Below are 11,615 nucleotides of genomic sequence, written 5' to 3'. Positions count from 1 at the left end.
AAAGACGAAAATGACTCCGAGACCATGGGCTATAGCCCATCGTCTCGGAGTCATTTTCGTCTTTTTTTCAAATCCTCGTTTTTCATAATTTATGACCATGGCGATGGGCTATAGCCCATGGTCTCGAACGGCATACTATAGCATGCCGTTTTCCATCATTTTTGAGGATTTGAAAAAAAGACGAAAATCACTCCGAGACCATGGGCTATATATAGCCCATCGTCTTGGAGTCATTTTCGTCTTTTTTTCAAATCCTCGTTTTTCATAATTTATGACCATGGCGATGGGCAGCCCAGTATCACAATTAAAAGTCAAACCTCGACTTTTTGACAGACCCCGGGAAAAGTCACCGTTTGACTTTTCAAAAGTCAAATACTGACTTTGCGATGGGCTATAGCCCATGGTCTCGAACGGCATACTATAGCATGCCGTTTTCCATCATTTTTGAGGATTTGAAAAAAAGACGAAAATGACTCCGAGACCATGGGCTATAGCCCATCGTCTCGGAGTCATTTTCGTCTTTTTTTCAAATCCTCGTTTTTCATAATTTATGACCATGGCGATGGGCTATAGCCCATGGTCTCGAACGGCATACTATAGCATGCCGTTTTCCATCATTTTTGAGGATTTGAAAAAAAGACGAAAATCACTCCGAGACCATGGGCTATATATAGCCCATCGTCTTGGAGTCATTTTCGTCTTTTTTTCAAATCCTCGTTTTTCATAATTTATGACCATGGCGATGGGCAGCCCAGTATCACAATTAAAAGTCAAACCTCGACTTTTTGACAGACCCCGGGAAAAGTCACCGTTTGACTTTTCAAAAGTCAAATACTGACTTTGCGATGGGCTATAGCCCATGGTCTCGAACGGCATACTATAGCATGCCGTTTTCCATCATTTTTGAGGATTTGAAAAAAAGACGAAAATGACTCCGAGACCATGGGCTATAGCCCATCGTCTCGGAGTCATTTTCGTCTTTTTTTCAAATCCTCGTTTTTCATAATTTATGACCATGGCGATGGGCTATAGCCCATGGTCTCGAACGGCATACTATAGCATGCCGTTTTCCATCATTTTTGAGGATTTGAAAAAAAGACGAAAATCACTCCGAGACCATGGGCTATATATAGCCCATCGTCTTGGAGTCATTTTCGTCTTTTTTTCAAATCCTCGTTTTTCATAATTTATGACCATGGCGATGGGCAGCCCAGTATCACAATTAAAAGTCAAACCTCGACTTTTTGACAGACCCCGGGAAAAGTCACCGTTTGACTTTTCAAAAGTCAAATACTGACTTTGCGATGGGCTATAGCCCATGGTCTCGAACGGCATACTATAGCATGCCGTTTTCCATCATTTTTGAGGATTTGAAAAAAAGACGAAAATGACTCCGAGACCATGGGCTATAGCCCATCGTCTCGGAGTCATTTTCGTCTTTTTTTCAAATCCTCGTTTTTCATCATTTATGACCATGGCGATGGGCTATAGCCCATGGTCTCGAACGGCATACTATAGCATGCCGTTTTCCATCATTTTTGAGGATTTGAAAAAAAGACGAAAATCACTCCGAGACCATGGGCTATATATAGCCCATCGTCTTGGAGTCATTTTCGTCTTTTTTTCAAATCCTCGTTTTTCATAATTTATGACCATGGCGATGGGCAGCCCAGTATCACAATTAAAAGTCAAACCTCGACTTTTTGACAGACCCCGGGAAAAGTCACCGTTTGACTTTTCAAAAGTCAAATACTGACTTTGCGATGGGCTATAGCCCATGGTCTCGAACGGCATACTATAGCATGCCGTTTTCCATCATTTTTGAGGATTTGAAAAAAAGACGAAAATGACTCCGAGACCATGGGCTATAGCCCATCGTCTCGGAGTCATTTTCGTCTTTTTTTCAAATCCTCGTTTTTCATAATTTATGACCATGGCGATGGGCTATAGCCCATGGTCTCGAACGGCATACTATAGCATGCCGTTTTCCATCATTTTTGAGGATTTGAAAAAAAGACGAAAATCACTCCGAGACCATGGGCTATATATAGCCCATCGTCTTGGAGTCATTTTCGTCTTTTTTTCAAATCCTCGTTTTTCATAATTTATGACCATGGCGATGGGCAGCCCAGTATCACAATTAAAAGTCAAACCTCGACTTTTTGACAGACCCCGGGAAAAGTCACCGTTTGACTTTTCAAAAGTCAAATACTGACTTTGCGATGGGCTATAGCCCATGGTCTCGAACGGCATACTATAGCATGCCGTTTTCCATCATTTTTGAGGATTTGAAAAAAAGACGAAAATGACTCCGAGACCATGGGCTATAGCCCATCGTCTCGGAGTCATTTTCGTCTTTTTTTCAAATCCTCGTTTTTCATAATTTATGACCATGGCGATGGGCTATAGCCCATGGTCTCGAACGGCATACTATAGCATGCCGTTTTCCATCATTTTTGAGGATTTGAAAAAAAGACGAAAATCACTCCGAGACCATGGGCTATATATAGCCCATCGTCTTGGAGTCATTTTCGTCTTTTTTTCAAATCCTCGTTTTTCATAATTTATGACCATGGCGATGGGCAGCCCAGTATCACAATTAAAAGTCAAACCTCGACTTTTTGACAGACCCCGGGAAAAGTCACCGTTTGACTTTTCAAAAGTCAAATACTGACTTTGCGATGGGCTATAGCCCATGGTCTCGAACGGCATACTATAGCATGCCGTTTTCCATCATTTTTGAGGATTTGAAAAAAAGACGAAAATGACTCCGAGACCATGGGCTATATATAGCCCATCGTCTCGGAGTCATTTTCGTCTTTTTTTCAAATCCTCGTTTTTCATAATTTATGACCATGGCGATGGGCAGCCCAGTATCACAATTAAAAGTCAAACCTCGACTTTTTGACAGACCCCGGGAAAAGTCACCGTTTGACTTTTCAAAAGTCAAATACTGACTTTGCGATGGGCTATAGCCCATGGTCTCGAACGGCATACTATAGCATGCCGTTTTCCATCATTTTTGAGGATTTGAAAAAAAGACGAAAATGACTCCGAGACCATGGGCTATAGCCCATCGTCTCGGAGTCATTTTCGTCTTTTTTTCAAATCCTCGTTTTTCATAATTTATGACCATGGCGATGGGCTATAGCCCATGGTCTCGAACGGCATACTATAGCATGCCGTTTTCCATCATTTTTGAGGATTTGAAAAAAAGACGAAAATCACTCCGAGACCATGGGCTATATATAGCCCATCGTCTTGGAGTCATTTTCGTCTTTTTTTCAAATCCTCGTTTTTCATAATTTATGACCATGGCGATGGGCAGCCCAGTATCACAATTAAAAGTCAAACCTCGACTTTTTGACAGACCCCGGGAAAAGTCACCGTTTGACTTTTCAAAAGTCAAATACTGACTTTGCGATGGGCTATAGCCCATGGTCTCGAACGGCATACTATAGCATGCCGTTTCCATCATTTTTGAGGATTTGAAAAAAAGACGAAAATGACTCCGAGACCATGGGCTATATCCCATCGTCTCGGAGTCATTTTCGTCTTTTTTTCAAATCCTCGTTTTTCATAATTTATGACCATGACGATGGGCTATAGCCCATGGTCTCGAACGGCATACTATAGCATGCCGTTTTCCATCATTTTTGAGGATTTGAAAAAAAGACGAAAATCACTCCGAGACCATGGGCTATATATAGCCCATCGTCTTGGAGTCATTTTCGTCTTTTTTTCAAATCCTCGTTTTTCATAATTTATGACCATGGCGATGGGCAGCCCAGTATCACAATTAAAAGTCAAACCTCGACTTTTTGACAGACCCCGGGAAAAGTCACCGTTTGACTTTTCAAAAGTCAAATACTGACTTTGCGATGGGCTATAGCCCATGGTCTCGAACGGCATACTATAGCATGCCGTTTTCCATAATTTTTGAGGATTTGAAAAAAAGACGAAAATGACTCCGAGACCATGGGCTATAGCCCATCGTCTCGGAGTCATTTTCGTCTTTTTTTCAAATCCTCGTTTTTCATCATTTATGACCATGGCGATGGGCTATAGCCCATGGTCTCGAACGGCATACTATAGCATGCCGTTTTCCATCATTTTTGAGGATTTGATAAAAAGGCGAAAATCACTCCGAGACCATGGGCTATAGCCCATCGTCTCGTAGTCATTTTCGTCTTTTTTTCAAATCCTTGTTTTTCATCATTTATGGCCATGGCGATGGGCTATAGCCCATGGTCTCGAACGGCATGCTATAGTATTCCGTTTTGCATCATTTTTGAGGATTTGAAAAAAAGACGAAAATCACTCCGAGACCATGGGCTATAGCCCATCGTCTCGGAGTCATTTTCGTCTTTTTTTCAAATCCTAGTTTTTCATAATTTATGACCATGGCGATGGGCTATAGCCCATGGTCTCGAACGGCATACTATAGCATGCCGTTTTCCATCATTTTTGAGGATTTGAAAAAAAGACGAAAATCACTCCGAGACCATGGGCTATATATAGCCCATCGTCTCGGAGTCATTTTCTTCTTTTTTTCAAATCCTCGTTTTTCATCATTTATGACCATGGGGATGGGCTATAGCCCATGGTCTCGAACGGCATACTATAGCATGCCGTTTTCCATCATTTTTGAGGATTTGAAAAAAAGACGAAAATCACTCCGAGTCGAGACCATGGGCTATAGCCCATCGTCTCGGAGTCATTTTCGTCTTTTTTTCAAATCCTTGTTTTTCATAATTTATGACCATGGCGATGGGCTATAGCCCATGGTCTCGAACGGCATACTATAGCATGCCGTTTTGCATCATCTTTGAGGATTTGAAAAAAAGACACTAAATCACTCCGAGACCATGGGCTATAGCCCATCGTCTCGGAGTCATTTTCGTCTTTTTTTCAAATCCTCGTTTTTCATAATTTATGACCATGGCGATGGGCTATAGCCCATGGTCTCGAACGGCATACTATAGCATGCCGTTTTCCATCATTTTTGAGGATTTGAAAAAAAGACGAAAATCACACCGAGACCATGGGCTATATATAGCCCATCGTCTCGGAGTCATTTTCGTCTTTTTTTCAAATCCTCGTTTTTCATAATTTATGACCATGGCGATGGGCAGCCCAGTATCACAATTAAAAGTCAAACCTCGACTTTTTGACAGACCCCGGGAAAAGTCACCGTTTGACTTTTCAAAAGTCAAATACTGACTTTGCTATAGCCCATCGTCTCGGAGTCATTTTCGTCTTTTTTTCAAATCCTCGTTTTTCATAATTTATGACCATGGCGATGGGCTATAGCCCATGGTCTCGAACGGCATACTATAGCATGCCGTTTTCCATCATTTTTGAGGATTTGAAAAAAAGACGAAAATCACTCCGAGACCATGGGCTATATATAGCCCATCGTCTTGGAGTCATTTTCGTCTTTTTTTCAAATCCTCGTTTTTCATAATTTATGACCATGGCGATGGGCAGCCCAGTATCACAATTAAAAGTCAAACCTCGACTTTTTGACAGACCCCGGGAAAAGTCACCGTTTGACTTTTCAAAAGTCAAATACTGACTTTGCGATGGGCTATAGCCCATGGTCTCGAACGGCATACTATAGCATGCCGTTTTCCATCATTTTTGAGGATTTGAAAAAAAGACGAAAATGACTCCGAGACCATGGGCTATATATAGCCCATCGTCTCGGAGTCATTTTCGTCTTTTTTTCAAATCCTCGTTTTTCATAATTTATGACCATGGCGATGGGCAGCCCAGTATCACAATTAAAAGTCAAACCTCGACTTTTTGACAGACCCCGGGAAAAGTCACCGTTTGACTTTTCAAAAGTCAAATACTGACTTTGCGATGGGCTATAGCCCATGGTCTCGAACGGCATACTATAGCATGCCGTTTTCCATCATTTTTGAGGATTTGAAAAAAAGACGAAAATGACTCCGAGACCATGGGCTATAGCCCATCGTCTCGGAGTCATTTTCGTCTTTTTTTCAAATCCTCGTTTTTCATAATTTATGACCATGGCGATGGGCTATAGCCCATGGTCTCGAACGGCATACTATAGCATGCCGTTTTCCATCATTTTTGAGGATTTGAAAAAAAGACGAAAATCACTCCGAGACCATGGGCTATATATAGCCCATCGTCTTGGAGTCATTTTCGTCTTTTTTTCAAATCCTCGTTTTTCATAATTTATGACCATGGCGATGGGCAGCCCAGTATCACAATTAAAAGTCAAACCTCGACTTTTTGACAGACCCCGGGAAAAGTCACCGTTTGACTTTTCAAAAGTCAAATACTGACTTTGCGATGGGCTATAGCCCATGGTCTCGAACGGCATACTATAGCATGCCGTTTCCATCATTTTTGAGGATTTGAAAAAAAGACGAAAATGACTCCGAGACCATGGGCTATATCCCATCGTCTCGGAGTCATTTTCGTCTTTTTTTCAAATCCTCGTTTTTCATAATTTATGACCATGACGATGGGCTATAGCCCATGGTCTCGAACGGCATACTATAGCATGCCGTTTTCCATCATTTTTGAGGATTTGAAAAAAAGACGAAAATCACTCCGAGACCATGGGCTATATATAGCCCATCGTCTTGGAGTCATTTTCGTCTTTTTTTCAAATCCTCGTTTTTCATAATTTATGACCATGGCGATGGGCAGCCCAGTATCACAATTAAAAGTCAAACCTCGACTTTTTGACAGACCCCGGGAAAAGTCACCGTTTGACTTTTCAAAAGTCAAATACTGACTTTGCGATGGGCTATAGCCCATGGTCTCGAACGGCATGCTATAGTATTCCGTTTTGCATCATTTTTGAGGATTTGAAAAAAAGACGAAAATCACTCCGAGACCATGGGCTATAGCCCATCGTCTCGGAGTCATTTTCGTCTTTTTTTCAAATCCTTGTTTTTCATAATTTATGACCATGGCGATGGGCTATAGCCCATGGTCTCGAACGGCATACTATAGCATGCCGTTTTCCATCATTTTTGAGGATTTGAAAAAAAGACGAAAATCACTCCGAGACCATGGGCTATATATAGCCCATCGTCTCGGAGTCATTTTCTTCTTTTTTTCAAATCCTCGTTTTTCATCATTTATGACCATGGGGATGGGCTATAGCCCATGGTCTCGAACGGCATACTATAGCATGCCGTTTTCCATCATTTTTGAGGATTTGAAAAAAAGACGAAAATCACTCCGAGTCGAGACCATGGGCTATAGCCCATCGTCTCGGAGTCATTTTCGTCTTTTTTTCAAATCCTTGTTTTTCATAATTTATGACCATGGCGATGGGCTATAGCCCATGGTCTCGAACGGCATACTATAGCATGCCGTTTTGCATCATCTTTGAGGATTTGAAAAAAAGACACTAAATCACTCCGAGACCATGGGCTATAGCCCATCGTCTCGGAGTCATTTTCGTCTTTTTTTCAAATCCTCGTTTTTCATAATTTATGACCATGGCGATGGGCTATAGCCCATGGTCTCGAACGGCATACTATAGCATGCCGTTTTCCATCATTTTTGAGGATTTGAAAAAAAGACGAAAATCACACCGAGACCATGGGCTATATATAGCCCATCGTCTCGGAGTCATTTTCGTCTTTTTTTCAAATCCTCGTTTTTCATAATTTATGACCATGGCGATGGGCAGCCCAGTATCACAATTAAAAGTCAAACCTCGACTTTTTGACAGACCCCGGGAAAAGTCACCGTTTGACTTTTCAAAAGTCAAATACTGACTTTGCTATAGCCCATCGTCTCGGAGTCATTTTCGTCTTTTTTTCAAATCCTCGTTTTTCATAATTTATGACCATGGCGATGGGCTATAGCCCATGGTCTCGAACGGCATACTATAGCATGCCGTTTTCCATCATTTTTGAGGATTTGAAAAAAAGACGAAAATCACTCCGAGACCATGGGCTATATATAGCCCATCGTCTTGGAGTCATTTTCGTCTTTTTTTCAAATCCTCGTTTTTCATAATTTATGACCATGGCGATGGGCAGCCCAGTATCACAATTAAAAGTCAAACCTCGACTTTTTGACAGACCCCGGGAAAAGTCACCGTTTGACTTTTCAAAAGTCAAATACTGACTTTGCGATGGGCTATAGCCCATGGTCTCGAACGGCATACTATAGCATGCCGTTTTCCATCATTTTTGAGGATTTGAAAAAAAGACGAAAATGACTCCGAGACCATGGGCTATAGCCCATCGTCTCGGAGTCATTTTCGTCTTTTTTTCAAATCCTCGTTTTTCATAATTTATGACCATGGCGATGGGCTATAGCCCATGGTCTCGAACGGCATACTATAGCATGCCGTTTTCCATCATTTTTGAGGATTTGAAAAAAAGACGAAAATCACTCCGAGACCATGGGCTATATATAGCCCATCGTCTTGGAGTCATTTTTGTCTTTTTTTCAAATCCTCGTTTTTCATAATTTATGACCATGGCGATGGGCAGCCCAGTATCACAATTAAAAGTCAAACCTCGACTTTTTGACAGACCCCGGGAAAAGTCACCGTTTGACTTTTCAAAAGTCAAATACTGACTTTGCGATGGGCTATAGCCCATGGTCTCGAACGGCATACTATAGCATGCCGTTTTCCATCATTTTTGAGGATTTGAAAAAAAGACGAAAATGACTCCGAGACCATGGGCTATAGCCCATCGTCTCGGAGTCATTTTCGTCTTTTTTTCAAATCCTCGTTTTTCATCATTTATGACCATGGCGATGGGCTATAGCCCATGGTCTCGAACGGCATACTATAGCATGCCGTTTTCCATCATTTTTGAGGATTTGATAAAAAGGCGAAAATCACTCCGAGACCATGGGCTATAGCCCATCGTCTCGTAGTCATTTTCGTCTTTTTTTCAAATCCTTGTTTTTCATCATTTATGGCCATGGCGATGGGCTATAGCCCATGGTCTCGAACGGCATGCTATAGTATTCCGTTTTGCATCATTTTTGAGGATTTGAAAAAAAGACGAAAATCACTCCGAGACCATGGGCTATAGCCCATCGTCTCGGAGTCATTTTCGTCTTTTTTTCAAATCCTTGTTTTTCATAATTTATGACCATGGCGATGGGCTATAGCCCATGGTCTCGAACGGCATACTATAGCATGCCGTTTTGCATCATCTTTGAGGATTTGAAAAAAAGACAAAAAATCTCTCCGAGACCATGGGCTATAGCCCATCGTCTCGGAGTCATTTTCGTCTTTTTTTCAAATCCTCGTTTTTCATAATTTATGACCATGGCGATGGGCTATAGCCCATGGTCTCGAACGGCATACTATAGCATGCCGTTTTCCATCATTTTTGAGGATTTGAAAAAAAGACGAAAATCACTCCGAGACCATGGGCTATATATAGCCCATCGTCTCGGAGTCATTTTCTTCTTTTTTTCAAATCCTCGTTTTTCATCATTTATGACCATGGGTGTCGAGTTTATTCCGTGAGTGCCGGCCCAGCTTATATTTGTAACTTCATGTTGTGTCATTTATGTATAGAATGTTGGTGCTATTATGAAGTTCACTGCCTATACAGTAAATACTCTGTGTTATATAAGAACAGAGATCCTCTTATCAACCAATTACAGTATGTCTCAGGGATGTAGATATTAATACAGCTAATTGGGGGGTAAATGTGTTACCAATACTATATACCAGGAATGCGAGTTCATACTAGGACATGATGTGGGGATAGGAAGTGTCGGGTGACAGAGGAAGGGGCGAGCTATACCAGGGCACGATGTGTTCATTCACTCTTTCAGAAACAATGTAGCAAACGGGATGACGCGTTTAAGTAAGTCCTTTTAATGTGTTATATGTTCGTTAAATGCTCTAAATTCAGTCATAAATGATGCATCTATGCAGTCGCTATATCTGTGAATTAATAGTATGTATCTTGTGTTTCTCTTGTTGTGTTTGCAGTTATTACCTAAACGCCACAGTCTCAGATTCCTTTGTTGTAATGATCATCTGCTATTGTACTAGATCTAACACGGGCCAGACAAGGCAAATAAGGCTTTATACTGTACACAAGTTTAGTAGAAGTATGTTTGTACGTGTGTGAGTGTGTTATGAGATAATAGTAATAAAATGGCCAAAATCAAGTGATTGTTTACGGGCATTATTGCAACGTCGAGGCTATGTATGTTTGAGTAATATAAATGTTACAAGTGGTGTGTGTTAAATCACAGTTACCAGACCTGTTTGTTATAACCCCTTTGCGGAGGGTCTGAATCAGTAATTAAGCAAAGCTATGGAACAGCAAAGTTTAGTTATATCCGTACAGTAATAATTAATTGCGGTGTAACTCACCAGTAATAATTAATTGCAGTGTAACTCACCAGTAATAATTAATTGCGGTGTAACCCACCAGTAATAATTAACCGTGTGTAATCACCGGTGAGTAATAATTCATTGCGGTGTAACCCACCGACGGATTGCTGAAGCAACGGTACTTAATTCACCGTGGCTAAGTAATACGAGCATTGTGTGATCCACATGCTAATGAAAGCCATTGGCCCGTGTTAGCTTAGCTGTTAGCTTAGCTACTACGTGAGCAATGGTGGTTGTCTGCTGTTAGCGTGACGCTAGCTGAGAAGCAAGACAACAAAGGGACGGCCATCCAGCGTTTGCGGAGCATCGCTGACCCGTCATCGATCGCCGTGTCCAAGGACCAGCGACCGAAACCCGTAGGCTGCCGGAGGTAGCTGATATCTGCGGGAATCATCCGTGCCGTATTGAGGTGACCTGAGTTGACTCGGGAAAGGATGCTAGTAGCGTGATCCTGCTGCTAAGGAGGTTGTGCCCTGGGTGCTAGGAAGCATCCGGTTTTGCCGACCTAAATAAAGAGTTTCAGTGCCCACATGAGTGCTTGTGCATTGGGGGGAATATCGCTGGAATTGTGTGTTGCAGAAAGGAACTGTGCATTGACTTTGGGGGGTATACCAGACCAAGCTAAATTGTAAACAAGCAAGGAGCTAGCCACCTTCCCATTGACATTGCATTGTGCCTAGCAACCAACTAGCATTAGGCTAACGGTGGCTAACTGGCTGACTGACGCTAATGCTAAGCTAAAGGAGGTTAACTCCAGTTGGATGTTGTTGGGGCTAGCCTAGCCAATGCTAACGCTGATAGCATAGGAATTGGGGCTACCGCATTGTGTATGTTTCACAGCACGACTGGCCGCCAGGGAGGAACGCCGGACCGGCCATCTTGAGAGACAAGGTTGGTGGGGGGGGCGAGCGAGTAGCCATTTCGTGTAACCATGGCAGCCTTAGCTGTGTTAAAGAAAGCGCGCGCGTCGAGCCAAGGCGCGTTAACAAGGTTAACGACCAAAGCCAAAAGTACGGCTGCCCATAAGTCCGAAAGTGAACTTAAGGCTTTACTGAAAGACATGGATATAGGTTTTGATGAGCTTCTAACTTGTAGCACGGATTATACAAGTGCAATGGTAGAGGCTGATGAAAACGCTGTGGACATAGCTGTTGTTAGTACGAGACTCGATGCCGCAAAGATGTCCTATCTTTTGGCTCGGACAGAATTGCAGGAAAACTTATGGAAGCGG

The sequence above is a fragment of the Electrona antarctica genome, assembly GCF_951216825.1.
Source record: "Electrona antarctica genome assembly, contig: scaffold_43, whole genome shotgun sequence".
In the NCBI taxonomy this organism is placed as follows: Eukaryota; Metazoa; Chordata; class Actinopteri; order Myctophiformes; family Myctophidae; genus Electrona; species Electrona antarctica.
This window is presented reverse-complemented; position numbering follows the sequence as displayed.